Genomic DNA, 21724 nt, shown 5'->3' with positions numbered 1-21724 from the left:
CTCTGCAATGGATCAGAATAGAAGATTCTCCATTAAGTTTAAATGGTTGGAGAATATGTTGTTATATTTGTTCTTTGTACCTCCTCATACCTCCAGTTTCCCTCTCCCCTGACTCTCAGTCTGAAGAAGGGTCTTAACCCGAAGCATTAACTTTAATTTAGCTTAGTATAGTTTAGTTCAGAGATATGGTGCGGAAACAGGCCCTTTGGGCACTGAGTCCATTCCGACCAAGGAGACCTGCACACTAACACTATCCACACACAAGGGACAATTTTACAATTTTACCAAGACAATTAACCTACAAACCCGTTTGTCTTTGTAGTGTGTGAGGAGAACAGAGCTTCCCGGAGAAAACCCACGCAGGTCATGGGGAGAATGTGCAAACTCCGTATAGACAGCAGCAGTAGTCATGATCGAACCCGAGTCTCTGGCGCTGTAACGCAGTAGCTTTACCTCTGCACCACCTTGCCGTCACCTATTCCTTTCCTCCAGAGATGCTGCCTGACCTGCTGAGGTACTTCAGCATTTGTGTCTATGTCATTATATTCAGTTGCCATCCAGCTTCTGGGTCTCCTCACACACTGATCTCTCCACTTCAATAATCTGACATTGTCTGGGGAGTGGTTTCCTAAAACTGTACATCAGTACATTCAAACTACGTTTGACATTTTGTGCTTAAAATTTAGATGAATTAAAGGAGGTGCAGCTTATAAGACTGTTGTTCATGCATTAGTATTGGAATAATTTTCAGTTCCTGGAAACTGAAATTGGTTTGGCATTTGTGGAATCAGTTCTGAAGTTCCCCAGGGAAAGTTAAAGTCACCCTGAAAAATTCAATAATAAACAAATTGGGCGTCACCGGTGGTGCAGCAGTAGAGCTACTGCCTTACAGCGCCAGAGACCCGGGTTCGATTCCGACTACAGGTGCTGTCTGTACGGAGTTTGTACGTTCTCCTCGTGACCTGCGTGGTTTTCTTAAAGACCTTCGGTTTTCCCCCACACTCCGAAGATGTACAGGTTTGTAAGTTAATTGACTTGGTATAAATGTAAGTTGTCCCCAGTGTGTGCAGGGTAGTGTTAATGTGCGGGCATCCCTGGTCGGCACGGACTCAGTGTGTTGAAGGGCCTGTTCCGCGCTGTATCTTGAAAACAAAACAGAATTTCTGGGAATACTCAAGAGGTCATGCAGCACTTCTGGGGAGAAGGGCAGATATTGGTCTTCCCGGTCTAAGATCATGATACAATTCCAGAGGGAGTCACGTTCACCAAACAATTAAAGCATGATGGGCTGCATGAGAAGCAGAGCATAACATGAATGAGGCATTTTCTAAAGCCTGACTCATTAACACCGATATTTCTACAGAGGGAATTATGAATGTGGTTGAAAGAGTAGAGAGTTAACCTGTTCAGTGCCACCCCCGAATATCCTCTCATCATGGGCAATAGTGAAAAACAAATGTGACAGTGAACAAGTTAACAGTAAACAAGTAATGTTGGGGCCAAGGAACCAAAAGAAGGTGTTGAGCCATATAGCCATACAGTATGATTAGCCATGATCACATTGAATGGCTGTGCTGGCTCGAAGGGCCAAATGGCCTACTCCTGCATCTATTGTCTACAGTACAGGATCAGGCCCTTGTGCTCACAATGCCCATGCTGAACATGATGTTAAGATAAACTTATCTCCTCTGCCTGCACATTATCTATGTTCCCCAATTCTCTGCATAATCAATGTGCCTATTTAACACCCTCTTCAATGCCACTATCATATCTGCTTCACCACCATTCCTGGTAGTTCGTTCCAGGCACCCACCTCCCTCTACTTAAAAAACATGTCCTCCCATCTCCTTTAAACTTTGCCCATTTCACTTTAAATCTATGCCTTCAGTCTTTGATATTACCATCCTGAGTAAAAAAAAGTTCTGACAGTCTACCCTATCTATATGCCTCTCATAATTTTATAAACTTCTATCAGGTCCCTTACAATCAGAGACAGGTGAATATATAATGGGAAACAAGGAAATGGCAGAACAGTTAAACAAGTACTTTGGTTCTGTCTTCATTAAGGAAGACACAAACATTCTCCCAGAAATACTAGGTGACTGAGGATCTGGTTGGAGGGAGGAACTGAAGAGAATCGGCATTAGTCAGGAAATGGTGTTAGCTAAACTGTTGAGACTGAAGGCAGATAAACCCCCAGGGCCTGATGTTCTGCATCTCAGAGTACTCAAGGAGGTGGCACTAAAGATTGTGGATGCATTGGTGATCATTTTCCTATGTTCTCTCGAATCTGGTCAGTTCCTATGGACTGGAGGGTACCCAAAGTACCCCCACTTTTTAATAAAGGAGGGAGAGAGAAAATGGGGAATTATAGACCAGTTATTCTTACATCAGAAAAGGGAAGATGCTTGAGTCGATTGTTAAAGATGTTATAGCAGCGCATTTGGAAAGCTGTGACAGGATCGGTCAAAGTCAGCATAGATTTATGAAGGGGAAATCATGCTTGACTAATCTTCTGGAATTTTTTGAGGATGTAACAAGTAGAATGGATAAGGTAGAACCAGTGGATATGGTGTATCTGGACTTTCAAAAAGCCTTTGACAAGGTCCCACATAAGAGATCAGTGTGCATAATTATAGCACATGATATTGGGGGTAGGGTATTGACATGGATAGAGAACTGGTTGGCAGACAGGAAGCAAAGAGTAAGAATTGACAGGTCCTTTTCAGAATGGCAAGCAGTGACTAGTGAGGTGCCGCAAGGGTCAGTGCTGGGACCCATGTTATTTACAATATATATTAACTGGATGGATTTAGATGAGGGAATTAAATGTGACAACTCCAAGTTTGTGGATGACACAAAGCTGGGTGGCAATGTGAACTGTGATGAGGATGCTGTGAGGCTGCAGTGTGACCTGGATAGGTTGGGTGAGTGGGATGGTGCATGGCAGATGCAGAATAATGTGGATACATGTGAGAATATCCACTTTGGTGGCAAGAAAAGGAAGGCAGATTATTATCTGAATGGTGTCAGATTAGGAAAATGGGAGGTGCAACGAGACCTGGGTGTTCTTGTACATCAGTCACTGAAAGTAAGCATACAGGTACAGCAGGCAATGAAGAAAGCTATTGGCATGTGGGCCTTCTTTGTAAGAGGATTTTAAGAGCAAGGTCCTACTGCAGTTGTATAGGGCCCTACAACTGCGTCCGGTGAGACTGCATCCAGAGTATTGTGTGCAATTTAATCTCGTAATTTGGGGAAGGACATTATTGCTATTGAGGGAGTGCAGCGTAGGTTCATAGACACATAGAAACATAGAAAATAGGTGCAGGAGGATGCCATTCGGCCCTTCGAGCCAGCACCGCCATTCATTGTGATCATGGTGGATCGTCCCCTATCAATAACCCGTGCCTGCCTTCTCCCCATATCCCTTGACTCCACTAGCTCCTAGAGCTCTATCTAACTTTCTCTTAAATCCATCCAGTGATTTGGCCTCCACTGCCCTCTGTGGCAGGGAATTCCATAAATTCACAACTCTCTGGGTGAAAACGTTTTTTCTCACCTCAGTCTTAAATGACCTCCCCTTTATTCTAAGACTGTGGCCCCGGTTCTGGAATCGCCCAACACTGGGAACATTTTTCCTGCATCTAGCTTGTCCAGTCCTTTTATAATTTTATATGTTTCTATAAGATGCCCCTCATCCTTCTAAACTCCAGTGAATACAAGCCTAGTCTTTTCAATCTTTCCTCATATGACAGTCCCGCCATCCCAGGGATCAATCTCGTGAACCTCAATCCCTCAATCACAAGGATGTCCTTCCTCAAATTAGGAGAACAAAACTGTACACAATACTCAAGATGTGGTCTCACCATAGCCGTATACAACTGCAGAAGAACCTCTTTACTCCTATACTGAAATCTTCTTGTTATGAAGGCCAACGTTCCATTAGCTTTCTTCATTGCCTGCTGTAACTATAAGCCAACTTTCAGTGACCAGTGTACAAGGACGCCCAGGTCTCGCTGCACCTCCCCCTTACCTAACCTAACCCCATTGAGATAATAATCTGCCCCCTTGTTTTTGCCGCCAAAGTGGATAACCTCACATTTATCTATATTATACTGCATCTGCCACGCATCTGCCCACTCACTCAACCTGTCCAGGTCACCCTGCAACCTCCTAACATCATCTTCACAGTTCATACTGCCACCCAGCTTTGTGTCATCCGCAAACTTGCTAGTGTTTCTCCTAATTCCCTCTTCCAAATCATTAATATATATGGTAAACAGTTGCGGCCCCAACACCGAGCCTTGCGGCACTCCACTCGCCACTGCCTGCCATTCTGAAAAGGACCCGTTCACTCCTATTCTTTGCTTCCGGTCTGCCAACTAATTTTCTATCCATGTCAACACGCTACCCCCAATACCATGTGCTCTAATTTTTGTCACCAGTCTCCCGTGCGGGACCTTATCAAAGGCTTTCTGAAAGTCTAGATACACTACTTCCACTGACACCCCTTCATCCATTTTACTTGTCACATCCTCATAAAATTCCAGAAGATTAGTCAAGTATGATTTCCCTTTCATAAATCCATGTTGACTTGGACTAATCCTTTTACTGCTATCCAAATGCCCCATTATTACCTCTTTAATAATTGACTCCAGCATCTTTCCCACCACCGAAGTCAGGCTAACTGGTCTGTAATTCCCCGTTTTCTCTCTCGTTCCTTTCTTGAAAAGTGGGATAACATTAGCTATCCTCCAATCCACAGGAACTGATCCTGAATCTATTGAACATTGGAAAATGATCACCAATGCGTCCACTATTTCTAGAGCCACCTCCCAGAGGACCCTGGGACGCAGACCATCAGGCCCTGGGGATTTATCATCCTTCAGTCCCATTAGCCTACCCAATACTATTTCTCGCCTAATGAAAATTTATTTCAGTTCCTCTACCCCCTTAGATCCTCTGTCCTCCAGTACATCTGGGAGATTGTTTGTGTCTTCCTTAGTGAAGACAGATCTGAAGTACCTATTCAACTCTTCTGCCATTTCCTTGTTGCCCATAATAATTTCACCTAAGGTACACAAAAATGCTGGAGAAACTCAGCGGGTGCAGCAGCATCTATGGAGTGAAGGAAATGGGTAACGTTTCGGGCCAAAACCCTACTTCAGACTGATAGGGGGTGGCAGGGAGAAGAAAGGAAAAAGGAGGAGGAGGAGCCCGAGGGCTAGGGGATGGGAGGAGACAGCCCGAGGGCTGAGGAAGGGGAGGAGACCCTTCTGCTGAGTTTCTCCACAATTTTTGTGTACCTTCGATTTTCCAGCATCTGCAGTTCCTTCTTGAACACATAATTTCACCTATGTCTGCCTTCAAGGGACCAACATTTGACTTTGCTACTCTCTTTCCCTTAACATATCTAAAGAAGCTTTTACTGTCCTTCTTTATATTACTGGCCAGCTTCCCTTCATACTTCACCTTTTCAGCCCGGCGCGGCTTAATGGCCGTGGGACAGTCCAGCGCCCGCCGGGGGCTCCAACTTTGTGTTTTAGACCGGGAGCGGGGCCGTACATCGCCCGGCGCGGCCTAAAATGGCCGTGGGACTTATCATCGCCCGCCTGGGGCTTCAACATCGGGAGAGAAATGGAGAACAGGGGAGAGAAAAGTCTTTGCCTTCCATCACAGTGAAAACCCACTGTGATGGATGTTTCTGTAAATTGAATTGTGTGTATGTCTGTAGGAAATTGTCTTTGTTTGTATGGCTGTGGAAACGGAATTTTGTTTGAGCCTCACTGAGGTTCAAATGACATGTAATAAATATTGTATATTGTATATTGTATATTGTATTGCCCGTTTTGTTTCATTCTGTTGTCCTATGAAAGTTTCCCTTCTTTCTGACATTGCTTGTGCCGACATTCACTACCACTTCCGGATGTTCACCTTCGCCCTTGAGGATTTTCTGCACTCTGTCCGTGACATCCTGGATCCTGGCACCAGGAAAGCAGCACGCCATCCTCGAATCCCATCTGTTGCCGCAGAAACCTCTGTCCGTACCTCTCACAACGGAGTCTCTAACTACAATGGCATTGCCTGACGTTGGCCTCTTTGGTTTTGGCTCAACAGCCCTTTTTGCTTTGCAAACCAGTCCGCCGCTCAGTGTGATAATGTCTTCTGTCCCGACAGCTTCTAAGTGGGTGAACCTGTTCACAAGAAGTACAACACCCGGGGACCTTTGCATTCCAAGTTTCCCTCCCTTTCTCACCGTCACCCACCTTCTCTCTTCCAGTACCTTAGGTGCAACAATCTTACTGTTGGACTTGTCAAGGAACGACTCAGTTTCTCGGACGAACATGAGGTCATCCACTTGCTTCTCCAGTTCACCAACATGGTCCTTCAGGAGCTGTACCTGGATGCACTTCTCACATTTGTAGCAGCCAGAGGCACTAGCAGTGTCCTTGACCTCCGACATACTGCAAGCATCACACTGAATCAGCTTGCTTGACATCTCCTTCTTTTGTCTCTCCCTCTCCAGCGTTTTGCGTAGCCTCCTCTCCTCAGCCTCCTCGCCGAAGACTCTCGAGCCAAAGACTCGCACTTTTCTCACAGGGCACTTCCTCACAAGGCCGCTCACTTACTGCCACTCCCTACGAGCTGTCTTGCTTATATTGACTGATAAATTGCCTAATTTACCAATTTACAAACCAAATTCCTCAGTTTCAACAGTTTCCCCCTCTGACTCACTTCTAACTCTCCTCCCACTCGGGCTAGAGCCAATCAGTGTTTTCTCCTGCTTCTCTTTGTAGCTTCAAAATCCACGGGAGCTCTGAGTAAAGTCTGCCTGTTCACCAGATTAATTCCCAGGATGGCGGGGACTGACATATGATGAAAGAATGGGTCAACTTGGTTTGTTTTCACTGGAATTTAGAATGTTGGGATGGGATCTTATACAGTAGAAACATATAAAATTCTTAAAGGATTAGACAGGCTAGATGCAGGAAAAAAATTCCCGATTTTGGGGGAGTCCTGAAACAGGGGTCATAGTTTAAAAATGAGGGATAGGCCATTTAGGACTGAGATGAGGAAAAACTTCTTCACCCAGAGAGTTGTGAATCTGCCACAGAAGGCAGTGGAGGCCAATTCACTAAATGTTTTCAAGAGAGAGTTAGATTTATCTCCTAGGGCTAACGGAATCAAGGGATATGGGCAAAAAGCAGGAACGGGGTACTAATTTTAGATAATCGGCCATGATCATATTGAATGGTGGTGTGGCTCGAAGGGTCGTATTATAATACATTTTATTTATTTATTTATTTATGGGCGCCTTTCAAGAGTCTCAAGGACACCATAGGTCGTATGGCCTACTCCTGCTATTTTTCCTATGTTTCTATGTTTCTATGTCTCCCCTCAACCTCTAACATTCCGGAAAAAAGCAATCTAAGTCAATGTAGCTGGACCCCTCTAATCACGGTAGCATTCTGGGAAAGCTCTCCTGCACCCTCTCTAAAGCTTCCATGTGCTTCCTGTAATGGGGCAACAGGAACTGCATGTAATACTCCAAAGATAGACACACAATGCTGCTGCACAAATCCGGGACATGCAGCATCTCTGGAGAGAAGGAATGGTTGACGTTTCGGGTCGAGACCTTTCTTCAGACCAATACTCCACATGCAGTCTAACCAGAGTCTGATAAAGCTGCATCATGACTTCCTGACTATTATTCTTAATCCTCCAACCAATTAAATTAATTGTACCATATGCCTCCTTCAACACTCTATCTACTTGTGTTGTCACTTCCAGGGATCTATGGGCTTGGAGCTCGGGGCCCAAGATCCCTCTGTTAAGAGTCTTGCCATTAATTGTATAGTTTCCTTTATATTTGACCTCTTTGACCCTTGCATGCTGGAAAGCTGATATAGACTGGCATCAGGTCTGATTAAATGACAAAAGGAGTTTAGGGCACAATGGAGAAGAAATAACTAAAAATCATCATTGAACAGAAACAAAGAATGGGTCCAGAGAAATTGGAAATAACAAGAGCACAACCACTACCGGCTCCTGCAGGATTACAGTGCAGGGGAAGTTATTGAGTGGCGTGTTTAGTCTGGATAATAGTAAAGGGCCCAATAGAAAGGTGAGGTGCCACTCCGCAAATTAGTGTTCAACTTCATAGGACCATTGCTGGAACGCTGAGGGAAGAGAGATCGCTATAAGATAGACTATTAAAATAGCAAGATCATGGTTGAGGGCTGAACAGAAGTGGCCAGCAAAGCAAGGTCCAAATTTGCAGCTGAGCAGTTTAATAGCTGCATTATGGTTCATCGGAAAGGAACATTTTACCCCTCCCTGCACCACCAACCTTCCTTGTCTCTGCACACTCAAAAATTGAGAGATCCCTAGTTTCATCCGATCTTGTTGAAAGATTACAACATCACAAATATAAGCAGCAATTCAGATGCTTGTGTCTGCTCTACCATTCAATGAGGCCACAGCCTCTTTTACTTTAGAACTATTGGGGGGGGCAGCATGGTGGCGCAGCGGTAGAGTTGCTGCCTTACAGCTCCAGAGACAAGTGTTCAATCCTGACTACGGATCCTGTTTATATTGTGTTTGTACGTTCTCCCTGTGACAGCATTGGATTTCTCCATGGGAGCTCCAGTTTCCTCACACACTTCAAATCCGTACAGAATTGCAGTTTAATTGCCTTCTGTAAAATTGTAAATTGTCCCTATTGTGTGTAGGATAGTGTTAGTGCACAGGGTGATCGCTGGTCGGCGTGGACTCAGTGGGCAGAGGAGGCTGTTTCCGCGCTGTAACACTAAAGTACTTTCCTGCACTAACCCCATATCATTTGAACGCCATTCTATTTAAAAAACCTAATGATTTCCCATTGATCCAAATTGTGTGTTTGACCCTTGAGAGATGCTTCCAGCATTGTCTTTGTTTGTTTCTAGTTTCCAGCTACCACAACACTTCACCTTTGCTTTTCCATTCCATCAATGACAAAGAAACATTCAGCATTGTTTTAGACAAATTTAAACGGGACATGTTCTTTGTAGCATTGAGATTGAGGTCAGGGATTATAGTCATGTGGCGGCACTTGGAAATAATTTATCTGACAGCTTGACAAGACTATGAACTATTTTTTTACAACTAATGATGCAAAGAACATGTGAATTCATGCAGTGCATAGAAAACGTCTTTCCTTTCAGAATAACAAACGTGAAGAAATTCTGAATTTTAAAACCTTATTTCCAATTCTGTTTGAGCAGAGGAACACACTGTGAGTGAGAGATGATTCAATGTAAGTAGTTTCCACTGCGCCTTTACTTCAATTATGATCAAGGATAACTTGAAAATGAACCTAACCCAAAGCAACTATGACAGAGCTCAGAAACCTTCATTTAACAGGAGGTGCAAAGCCCAGCAGAACCCGGCATGGGACAATGGCAAACAAAGGAAAGTGGTGTTTAAATCAAACGTTTAACTCAGGCACTGCTCGTTACTAGTTTGCCAGTAGAAGTCCACTTCTATTTTCAGTTTCGGTCATTGCATAAGAATGACAACACCTTAGAATACAAGGACGTACCTTTAGAAAGGTACAGCATCTCATATTTCGCTTGGCAGCTTATAAACCATGAACATTGTATGAACATTGACTTCTCCACCTTCAAGGAAGCCTTGCTTCCCTTCTCTCTCTATCCCTCCCCCATCCTAGTTCTCCAACTAGTTTGTCTGTCCTCTTGATTAAATATTACTGATTTTACTTCGGAGTCACGTGAGTGACTACGTGAAGAGCCGGCTCAGCACGCATGCGCGACATTGCGTTCACGCAGGACCGGCCGGCACCCCTGCAGACTCCCGACAAGGAGACTCGCCTCCCGAGAACCGCTGAAATGCCGCCCGAAAACGGCAGACAGCCTCTAACAGCAAGGTCAGGACCAACCTCAGGCTGGAGACAGACACGGAAGATGGGGCTTACTACCTGTTCTTTTCAAAAAACCTCTCCAAGACAGGTAGTCATGAGGTGTTGGATTTCATCACGCCTCCCCTAAATTGCATTTACTCAAAGTGCCCACCGTTATTGGGGGGTACATTGAGCATAGTTTTTAAAAACCCAAATATCTTAAAATGAATTTGATATCCCTGACGTCTGTTATCATTTCCGCATGCTCTTTCCAGAGGGTCAGGGTAGTATGGCAAAACACCTGACCCTACTGTTCGCAGTGCTCCGCAACTTCCCAGGAAGTTATAAAACCTGCCCTCAACTCAAAGAATTTTACAGGACTGTGAGAACGCCGACCTCACAACCACAGATCCTGCTGTCTGGCTAAGTTACCAAACCAAGCCTAAAAAACTGGACGAAGTGTCCAAAATATTCGGCGCAAGAGGGCAGGGTCTGGAATGAGCACCACACGTAAACCAGTCAGCAGTACCTCTAACGCGTCCACCAGGAGGGTCTACCTCATGGTACTGGTGAAAGCTCGGGGCCTGCATGCCAATCCCGTAAGCCTTTCAGGCCAGGGCCCAGAGCAGGCCCCATGGAAAATGCGCCACACCCCAACAAACATCATCCCTACAGACAAGGAACCAGAAACCGAAGAAACAACAGTGAAGACAGATAAGTATGGTTCTTCCCATCACATAAAGGTGAAGGGTTTGTACTAACAAAGGGGAGGGAATCACACCTGGTTGGGAAGCTATCCTCTTGGTGATTATATTCCAAAAAATATACAAGGGAGAATAGAATTAATATCTTGCCACCAGTACAGCATTGGGTCTACCCTCCCTCTAATAAACATGAGGGTCTAGCTTCTGGGGAAAAATATACCAGGGGTCATAAGAAATCCCATATGAGCCTTGGGTACCCAAAAAATCCCAGATGATGAATGTCGCACCATCATTGATTAAAACCACATGAGTATTCACCAGGGGTACCCACTTATGGAATCTGTAACTGCTACCATGGATTCCAGGATACTTTATGGTAGACATCGACTTTAAAGATGCATACTATTCAGTACCCCTTCATAAGGATTCGGGTATACCACAATTTACCTGGATGGGGTAACCATGGCAAGCATTGCCATTTTTCATTCACTGCACATCTCGCATATGTATGTGACTAGACTTGGCTAATATGAGCTGAAGCTATCCAGAATCAAATCAGCCCTGACACTTTAAGGAACATTACGTCATGGCATGTCTATATTTTCACGACAGACTATCCTTGGATGTAGCTATCAGCAGCATTAGCTACTAACTTATTTAGCCTGGGCTCTGTCATATATCCAGATATCTACGTTGACCCCATCCACAACATTGTCTATCTGGAATTCATTAATACTATCAGTTATGGCACATCAACCACCTATCGTCTACGTGATAGAGTATTGGGATCAGTAGCAGCTTTACTAGCTACTGAACATTGTACCTTTCCAGTGAGCTAGATACTAGTGTTCAACTATATTCCATACCTAGAATATGGTGGCAAATGGGCTAATCTGGAATTATCATCACTTAGACACTGGGCATTAACCTAGTTAGTAATATTGAGTATGTTCTATTGTGTATATTCATCGGACTGGCTGTAAGGCCACAAATGGACCTGACCTCGGGGTTTTTCATAGGAAGAGAACTTAACATTCTGATGCTTTCCCCACAGTGGAGGTTGATTCTGCTGTGGGGGGACGTATGTGTCAAACTCTATACGTGTGTTCATTTTTTCTTGTTTGTTAACCTTTTTCTATGGTTTGCAAACATCCAAAGTTGTTTTAAGTGGCCAGTGTCATTATGGAATTCGTTTGTAAATGCAATTGTGTAGCAGCCTCAAGCTCTTCAGAGAAGGAAGGATTGTATTTGTATGCTTCTACCTTTTTTTCTTGAGTAACATTCTTGTGTGTCCTGATATAGATACTGAGCTTTGCTAGCACTTGGTGCCAATGCGAGTTGACTTTAAACGTGCTATATAATAAAATTACTTACCACTAGTGAAGCATATTGCTCAGTAGTGCACCGTTTTGCATGTTCGTTTATAAATTAACAACATCACAGTGGTGACATATACCAAACCACTTGGGCGGAATAAAATCGATATTATGTGACAATTTATTTAACAATTGGTAACCGTATGTTGTCAAACATGTTTGACCATCAGTAACTTACCTATCAGGTGAGCTAAATACTGTAAACGAACATTTAAACCAAAATATTTGCTGAGATTACAAAGCAATATAGTCACCAGATATCGACTTCATTATATTCCAATTAAATCGCCACGTACCAATGTTTGTCGCATGAAACCAAACTCAAGGCAGCGGCATGGATACATTCCCACGTATTGAGGGGGGGGGGGGGAATCTAATCTCTATGTTCTCCCCTTCTTCTACCTCATCAATAGGTACTTGGGCCTCATCAGTCGGGTACTACGCAAAATACAGTGGACTAAACCCACAGTCATGGTTCCCAGTGGTCCTCGACGGCCATTAAAAGACCACTGCTGGGCCTGGATTGCAGAATTGGGAAGACCACTGCTGGGCCTGGATCAGACAGCACTATCAACATGATGACAGCATTCTGTCGCATGTCCACTAGGAAACATACCTGACGAACATCAAGAAGTGGGAAGAAACTGCTCAAACACAGGAACTACACATTCAACTACAACAAAAACCTGTACTGGAGTTCTGGCAGGACTTCACCACAATAAAGGATTCAGCCAGAAGTGCTCTGTCTGCCGAATTAACTCGGGCACCAGGACCACAGGCCATAGGGTACCTCCCACTGGTGATCAAATTCAGGAGAGGTTAATCCCCCAGACCCAGGTACACCCAAATCTGGGATGTCAGTGTGGACCTGACGTACCTTAGGGGATGGTCACCAGCCAGGTCCCTCAACCTGGAACAGCCTACCTTGAAGGGACATGCTGATGGCCTTGTCTCAGCACAAATAGTCCAGTTCCTCCATCCACTACGATTGGACAATATGGTCCACTACACCACGTTACATTACTATTAGGGACTGGGCAAACAGAGCAGACCAGGAACATCAGGTCTCGTCATGGAATTCCGGGCATACCCACCTGAACCACGGTTATGTGTCATGACCCACTTATTGAACTACATCGACACATTAAGTAATCCTCGAGGGAGAGAAAAAGCCTTATGGGTCAGCCACAAGAAACGTTATGGTCAGGTGACGAGCCAACTATCTCAAGTGGCTCAAGCAGGTACTGGGAGTCGCTGGAGTACATATTAACGTGTATAAATCTTACTCCACCAGGACAGCATCCACATCAGTGGCTAAGAGGATGGGCGTGCCAATGGACCACATCCTGGCTACAGCGGGGTGGTCTAGGGAGTATACGTTCCAAACTTTTATAACAAACCACTGACAGAACCTGTATCGTTTGCAGAAAAAGAATCTGCAAAAAATATATAATTTAAGACCAGGGGAGCATTTGGTCTTGTTGTTGTTAATAACACCATTATTCTTTTTACAAACAGATTCATGGTTGATTACAATAACATACTTCCTCCCTCGAATTACTTCAGCAGCGAATGAAGTATGAACTGTTACACAGTTTGAAATCACAGAGCTTTAAAATCTTCACGTAGTCACTCACGTGACTCTGAAGTAAAATAGTAAGATTAAATGAGAACTTACCAGTTTGAAGTTTGATCTGTATTTTATGAGGAGTTACGATGAGGGTTACGTGCCCTCCGCTCTCACCCTCAATAATATGGGTCAAACTGATAACTAAGGTCTCCTTTTCTTTACTATGTTTATTTCAATAACTGTGTCTTTCTGTGATTCCACACCGCTGCTTTGAAGTATGTCGCGCATGCGTACTGAGCGGGCTCTTCACGTAATCCCTCATCGTAACTCCTCATAAAATACAGATCAAACTTCAAACCGGTAAGTTCTCGTTTAATCTTACTATCAAATCAAATCAAATCAACCTTTATTGTCATCTTGCAAGCAACAGTTGTACAGTGCAAAATGAAAAGACGTTTCCCAGGGAATAGCGGAGCATCGCACATGAAATTTAAAAAGTTTCACACATAATAACACTAAAAACAATCCAGTCCCTGATGGAACAGTATAAATAAATAGTTAAAAGCAGGTAAATCACAACGTTAAAATACAATAAACCAATCATAAAAATGTCCGGGGCAGCTGATTTGAGTGGCCAGTGCCAGTTATTAAAGTGGCCAGTGCCAGTTATTAAAGTGTCCGTGCCAGCCGCAGAATCAAGTGACTGTGAGTACAGAGTGACTGTTTAGCAGCCTCACAGCCTGTGGTAGGAAGCTGTTTAGCAGTCTTGTAGTCCGGGCTTTGATGCTGCGATATCTCTTGCCTGATGGCAGGAGATCCAGGTGTATGTGGAGGGGGTGCAGTTTGTCCTTAGCAATTCTCTGAGCTTTTTTCAGACAGCGGCTCTGGAACAGTTCTTGTACCGAGGGTAGGGAGACGCCAATGATCCTCTCTGCTCCCCTCACTACCCTCTGCAGAGCCTTCCTGTCCGAGCAGTTGCAGGTGGAGTACCACGTATTTATGCAGTACGTGAGTACAGACTCCACCGTACCCCTGTAGAAAGTCCTGAGGATGTTGGTGGGGAGTGCGGCCTGTTTTAGTTTCCTCAGGAAGTGCAGTCGCTGATGGGCCCGTTTGACGGTCCCAGTGGTGTTCCTGCACCAGGTGAGGCTGTCTGTAATTTGCACACCGAGGAACTTTATGCTCTCCACTCTCTCCACTGCAGTGCCACTGATGTTGAGGGGTGTATGCTTTGGCTGCGCCCTCCTGAAGTCGACAACCATCTCCTTTGTTTTGTCGACATTTAATTCTAGATTGTTTTTGCCGCACCAGTCCACTAGTTGTTCCACTTCCTCCCTGTACATTGACTTGTCATCTCCGCTGATGAGTCCCACCACTGTTGTGTCAGCCTCTTTGTCAACTTCTCCTAGCTAACAATGATCTATTCTACATTTTCCTTGAACTTCGTCACTTTTGATCTCTTGTTTTAACACCTTACCTTTCCATATCTCTACGTCTCACTCTCCCCTGACTCTCAGTATGAAGAAGGGTCTCGATCCGAAACATCAACCTATTCTTCTACCAGAGATGCTGCCTGTCCCGCTGAGTTACTCCAACATTCTGTGTCTATCTTTGGTGTAAACCAGCATCTGCAGTTCCTTCCTATACTTTTAGAAAGGAGTTGAGGAGGGATTTCTTTAGCCAGAGGGTGGTGAATCTGTGGAATTCATTGCAACAGATGGCTGTGAAGGCCAAGTCAATGGGCAATTTTCAGGCAGAGACTGCCAGATTCTTGATTAGTGCGGATGTCAGGGGTTATGGGGAGATGACAGGAGAATGGGGTTGAGAGGGAAAGATTGATCAGCCATGATTGAATGGCGGAGTAGACATGATAGGCCAAATGGCCTAATTCTTCTCCTAGAACTTATGAACATGAACTAAAACATAGAATATAGATCATAAATCAGTTCAAGAACAAGCTCTTTGGTCCACCAAACCTGATGCCAACATAAACTAATCTCATCTGTCTGCAGAGGATCCCCATTCCTCTATTCCCTGCAGATTCACGCGTCTATCTAAAAGCATCTTAACATCACCATTATATCTGCCTCCATCACCACCCTTGGTGTTCCAGGTACTCAGCTATGTAAAAAAAACTCACCCCATGCACTTCCTTTAAACTTAGCCCCTTTTCCTTAAAGCTACACCCATTAATCTTTGACATTTGTAATTGAGGAATAGGGTCTGACTGTCCACCATATCTATGTCTCCCATAATTTTATATATTTTTAACAGCTCCCCCCTGAACCTGCGGTATTCCAGAGAAAGCAATCCAAATTTGGCCCACCTCTCCTTGTAGCTATCACCCCCTAATCCAGTCAGCATTCTGATAAACCTCTTTGCACCCTCTCGCAAGTCTCCACATTAGAGCATAAAACAGTACAGCACGGGAACAAGCCTTTATGTTGGCGTTGCACATGATGCAAGTTAACGTGATCTCATCTGCCTGTACATGATCCATATCCCTCCATTGACTCTATTTCCATGTACCTATCTAAAAGTCTCTTAAAAACCACTATCGTATCTGCCTCCACCATTGCCAGCATGTTCTATGCACCCACACTTTGTGTAAAAACTTGCCCCGCACATCTCCATTTCACTTTCCTCCCCATACCTTATAGCTATGACCTCTAGAGTAGGACACCTCCACTTTAGGAAAAAGGTTCTAACTGTCTACCCTGCCTACGCCTCCCATCATTTTATATCATTCTATCAAGTCTCCCCTCAATCTCCAACATCCCAGAGAAATAAATCCAAGTCTATTCAACTTCTTCCTGTAGCCGAAACTCTCTAATGTGGGCAGCATTCTGGTAAACCTTCTCTACAACCTCTCTGAAGCTTCCACATCTCTCCAGTAGTGGGGTGACCAGAACTCGACTACGACTGTGGGTGCTGTCTGTACGGAGTTTGTACGCTCTCCCTGTGACCAGCGTGTGTTTTCTCCGAGATCCTCCATTTCCTCCGAAAGATGTAGGTTTGTAGGTTAATTGGCTTGGTAAACGGAAACATTGTCCCAAGTGTGTGCAGGAATATTGTTAATGTGCAGGGATCGTTGGTTGGTGTGGATCCGGTGGGCCGATGGGCCTGTTTCCACACTGTATCTTTACACTAAACTGCATGCAATACTCCAAATGCTGCCAAACCAAAGTTCTGAGTTCACAACTCTTATATTCAGAGCACCTAGCAATGAAAGCCATTATATGATACACCTTCTTAACCAACTTATCCACCTATGCTGCTACTTTCAGTGAGCTATGAACTTGGACTCCAAGATACTTCAGCACATCAATGCTGTTAAGGACCTGGCCATTAACTGTATACCCTCTCCTTATATTCAATATAGAATGATATTCAGTCATTCTAAGCTGTGGATCAACTGAACTGTGAGTCTGCAATGTACTTGCAATACATGATTTGTTCGCCCTTAATGACAATGCCATGAGTTGTTTGGCCTGCAGCCCTGCATGTGCTGGAATGTGCAATGCTTTATTTAAGTCCAACTGTGTTTGGAAGGAATAAATGTTTTATTAGGTCCAACTGTTTTTGGAAGGAATATATGCTTTATTAGGTCCGACTGTGTTTGGAAGGAATAAATGCTTTATTAGGTCCGACTGTGTTTGGAAGGAATGAATGCTTTATTAGGTTATAAGGTCCGACTGTGTTTGGAAGGAATAAATGCTTTATTATGCCCAACTGTGTTTAGTCCAAAAGTCCCGCTCATTTCGTGATTTCCTCTTAGTAGACGCGTCGTGCTGATTGCATAATTTCTGGTGAGTGCAGAGGTCGCGCTGATTGCGGAAGTGCTGCTGACTGTGGAAGCCCCACAGTGGAGAGGCCGCACTCAGCCATGTGAGTAGATTCAAGAAGGTTTACTGTCATATATAACCATATAATAACCATATAACAATTACAGCACGGAAACAGGCCATCTCGACCCCTCTAGTCCGTGCCGAACACATAGTCTCCCCTAGTCCCATATACCTGCTCTCAGACCATAACCCTCCATTCCTTTCCCATCCATATAACTATCCAATTTATTTTTAAATGATAAAAACGAACCTGCCTCCACCACCTTCACTGGAAGCTCATTCCACAGAGCTACCACTCTCTGCATAAAGAAGTTCCCCCTAGCGTAAAGAAGTTCCCCCTATATATGGTGTGTGAGTGTCAAAGTCAAAGTCAAAAGTCAAAGTAGCCTTTATTGTCATTCAGAACCTTGCGGTCTGAACAAAATGTTGTTGCCTTGCAATCCTACATATAGTAAAAATGACAAAAACACACAATAAACACAAATTAACATCCACCACAGTGAGTTCACCAGGCACCTCCTCACTGTGATGGAAGGCAAAAGTCTTAAGTCTTTGGCTCTTCCCTTCTTATTCTCCCTCTGCCCCGAGGCGATCCAGGCTTCAGATGTTGTGACCCCGCCGGGCGATGGTAAGTATAGTCAGTCCCGTGGCTGAATCTAAGCTCCGCGAATGGGCCGGTTCAACTCCGCGGCCCAGGGTGGTCGAAGCTGCGGCCCTCCAGTCCAGCGGAAGCAGCTGTTGTTGTGGGAGATCCGGAGAACAGGTCACCAATCTGTGACCTGCGAGTTCCCGACGATGTCGTCCACTTGAGTCAATCACTGCAAGATCACGAGGAAGAGGCCGCGACTGTCATTCTAAGCTGTGAATCAACTGAACTGTGAGTCTGCAATCTACTTGCAATAAATGATTTGTGGTCTGGTCGGGTCGGGTGGCCGTAGCCGCCGGAACACTGCCCCAGCTCCGAGGCCGGGTCGTCGCTGCCGATGCCGCTGCCCCAGCTCTGAGGCCGGGTCGCCGCTGCCACTGCCCCAGCTACGAGGCCGGGTGGCCACTGCCACTGCCCCAGCTCCGAGGCCGCCAGCTCCGCTATTAGGCCTCGGCGCAGGCGGAGACGGAGACGGGGGATACGATAAGAGAAGTCGCATCCCCCCTGAAGGAAGAGACCAAAAACATGTTTCTCCCCCGCACCCACACACGTACACAACCTAATAAACCAAAAATTAACTAAAACAGGACAAAAGAACAACAAAAAAAAGAAAAAAACAGACGGATTGCAGGCGAGCCGCAGCTGCTAAGGCAGCGCCGCCATCTTGAGTGTGTATGTAATTGTGAGTGGGTATGTGTGTGTCTGTGAGTGTGTATGTGAGTGTGTGTATGTGTGAGTGTTTGTGTGAGCCTGTGTGTGTGTGTATGTGTGAGTGTTTGTGTGAGTCTGTGTGTGTGTGTGAGTGTATGTGTGTGTGTGTGTGAGTGTGTGTGAGTGTATATGTGTGTGTGAGAGTGTGTGTGTGTGAGTGTGTGTGTGTGTGAGAGTGTGTGTGTGAGAGTGTGTGTGTGTGTGAGTCTCTGTGTGAGTGTATGTGTGTGAGTGTGTGCGTGTGAGTGTGTGTGAGTGTGTGTGAGTGTATGTGTGTGTGTGAGTGTATGTGTGTGTGTGAGTGTATGTGTGTGTGTGTGAGTGTATGTGTGTGTATGTGTGTGTATGTATGTGTGTGAGTATATGTGTGTGTGAGTGTATTGTGTGTGTGAGTGTGTGTGAGTGTATGTGTGAGAGTATGTGTGTGTGTGTGTGTGTGAGTGTGTGAGTGTGTGAGTGAGTGAGTGAGTGAGTGAGTGAGTGAGTGAGTGAGTGTGTGAGTGATTGAGTGTGTGAGTGAGTGAGTGGATGTGTGTGTAAGTGAGTGTATGTATGTGAGTGTATGTGTGTGTGAGGTGGAGGGTGTGTGTATGTGTGTGTGTGTGCATGCGTGTGCGTGTGCATGTGTGTGTGTGTGTGTGTGAGTCTGTGTGAGTGTGTGTGTATGTGTGTGTGTATTGGAATTGGTGGAGAGGTGGAATATTGCGTTGGGAGACCAGCCCTCCCATGTGAAGCTGGAACCCAACGGGTCCCACTTAGTCTAGTTTCACTATTATAATTTGAATCTCAATGATGGAAGTCTAGTTTATCTGTGATCTGCTGGAGCTCAACGCAATCTGAGGGAGAGGACTAAAGATCTGGACCTCAATTGGACCAGATACCAGATCCAGGGACAGTTTCTTCCAGTTTCTTCTCAGCTGTTTGGGCAACTGAACTGTCCTACCAACAACTAGAGAGCAGTCCTGAACAACCTCATTGGAGAACCTAGGACTATCTTTGATCAGACATTACTGGACTTTACCTTACACTGAACATTGATCACATTAATCTCTTTATCATATATCTGTGCACAGTGGATGGTTCGATTGTAATTATGTATTGACTTTCCGCTGACTGGTTAGCACACAACAAAAGCTTTTCACTGTGCCTCGATACACGTGACAATAAACTAAACTTGTAAGTTATTGGGACAAATCCTCCAAAATTATGGAAGAACTCGGATAAGGACATGGACATTTTTAAAGCCGACTTGCTGGCTGCAAAGGAAAAAACCCCAATCCACAAAGGAAGAACCAGTTTTAAGACCTGTCCGTGGGCCTGGGCATTACATGACTATGCGAATGGTGTGAACAGGAAAGGCTGGGACGGATATAACGAGATTATTGGAAAGACAAAGGAAGGAACAGAGCCTCAGCAGACAGCAGTGAACAGCCCAGCAGCAAGACATATCACCATCATGAATGGCCCATCCATCGGGACAATGGGAGCCCATCCAGGTGATGGGATAACGATCAGACTGGGGTATCATGACATCAGCAAACCCATTATCATCGGAAGCCTATTGTTCATGCCAGATCGAAACTGGGAATCATTGAAAGACCCTTTTGTCCAGAGGACCACCTGGAGGGTTTCAAGGGAAAAACTTGGATATAAAAGGGACAGGAAGCCAGAACTTGTTCTCTTTTCTGCTCTGCTGGACGGCTCCGGACTCTGCATCAATCTAGCTGTAAGTACCCCAGTGACCTGGTGAAGTTCCTGAAATAGGATAGTTGAGAGAAGAAGAGGAAAGGGGGTGTACTTGTAAGTAAAACTGTGTAAAGTAAGTTTTTACGACATGCCCGGTAGTTTTCTTTCCATAGTCTTAGTTTAAAGCATAAGTTCAGCCACGTATTGTGTAGTGTTGGTGAGATTCGATTTCTCATTGTTTAATAAAGCCTGTAAATTTTAGACTTGCTTTGAGTCCATCTTGGTTTCTGTTTTCTCTCATCAGCATGCTCTGGTCAAGTCAACCTTTTATCATATCCCACCATAATTCCGAGGTCTAGAACCCAGGGGAATCCCTTTTGTTGTATTCTCTCTCTTGGGAACCACTCGAGTGGAGTGGTGGCCGATTGACCCACCAACAAGGGAGAGAATAACTCGGTCAGTGGGGCCCGAAGTGGAGTAAAGGGAACCAAACCCCTACAAACTCAAACTCAGAACTCATCTGGGGATTTCAGTGAGTGGGGTTGGTCACTGCTGAGCAATTCATAGGATAGAGGACAATCCATGGACATCAGAGCCAGGAGGTAATGTATTTTATTTTGCATGATAATCATATATTCTGCAGGTGATTTACTTGCCTTGTAGCACGGCACAGGATTTACCAGGATATCAATACTCATTGCAGTCTAAATCTAGATAGTGAAGATCGTGCATGTTGGCATCTGTGAGGCAACACCACCAAAGAATCAGCCCACCGGCAGGACGCAAACATGACCTAGCAGGTTCAATGAAATGGTGAATGCCGCAAGAGTTATGAAACCATCAGATGAAAAAGGCTTTCAAATTCCCCGAGACACTTTGTTTTAGTTTAGTTTAGTTTAAAGACACAGCACAGAACCAGGCCCTTCACCCATCAAGTCCGTGCCGACCAGCGATCCCTGCACACCAACACTATCCTACACAATTCAGGGAGAATTTAGACATGTTACCGATGCCAATTAGCCTACAAACCCGTACGTCTTTGAAGTGTGGAAGGAAACTGGAGCACCCAGCAAAAATTCATGCAGGTTACAAGGAGAACATGCAAAATCAGTACAGACAGCACCTGTTGTCAGGATCAAACCTTGCTCTCTGGCGCTGTAAGGCAGCAACTCTACCGCTGTGCCACCATTCTGCCCTTTATCTGCCATGTCAGATAAACAAAAATTGTCAGAGTAACTCAGTGGGTCAAGCAGCATCTTTGGAGAAGAAGAATGGGTGACGC

This window comes from Amblyraja radiata, chromosome 27, assembly GCF_010909765.2.
Source record: "Amblyraja radiata isolate CabotCenter1 chromosome 27, sAmbRad1.1.pri, whole genome shotgun sequence".
Lineage (NCBI taxonomy): Eukaryota > Metazoa > Chordata > Chondrichthyes > Rajiformes > Rajidae > Amblyraja > Amblyraja radiata.
This window is presented reverse-complemented; position numbering follows the sequence as displayed.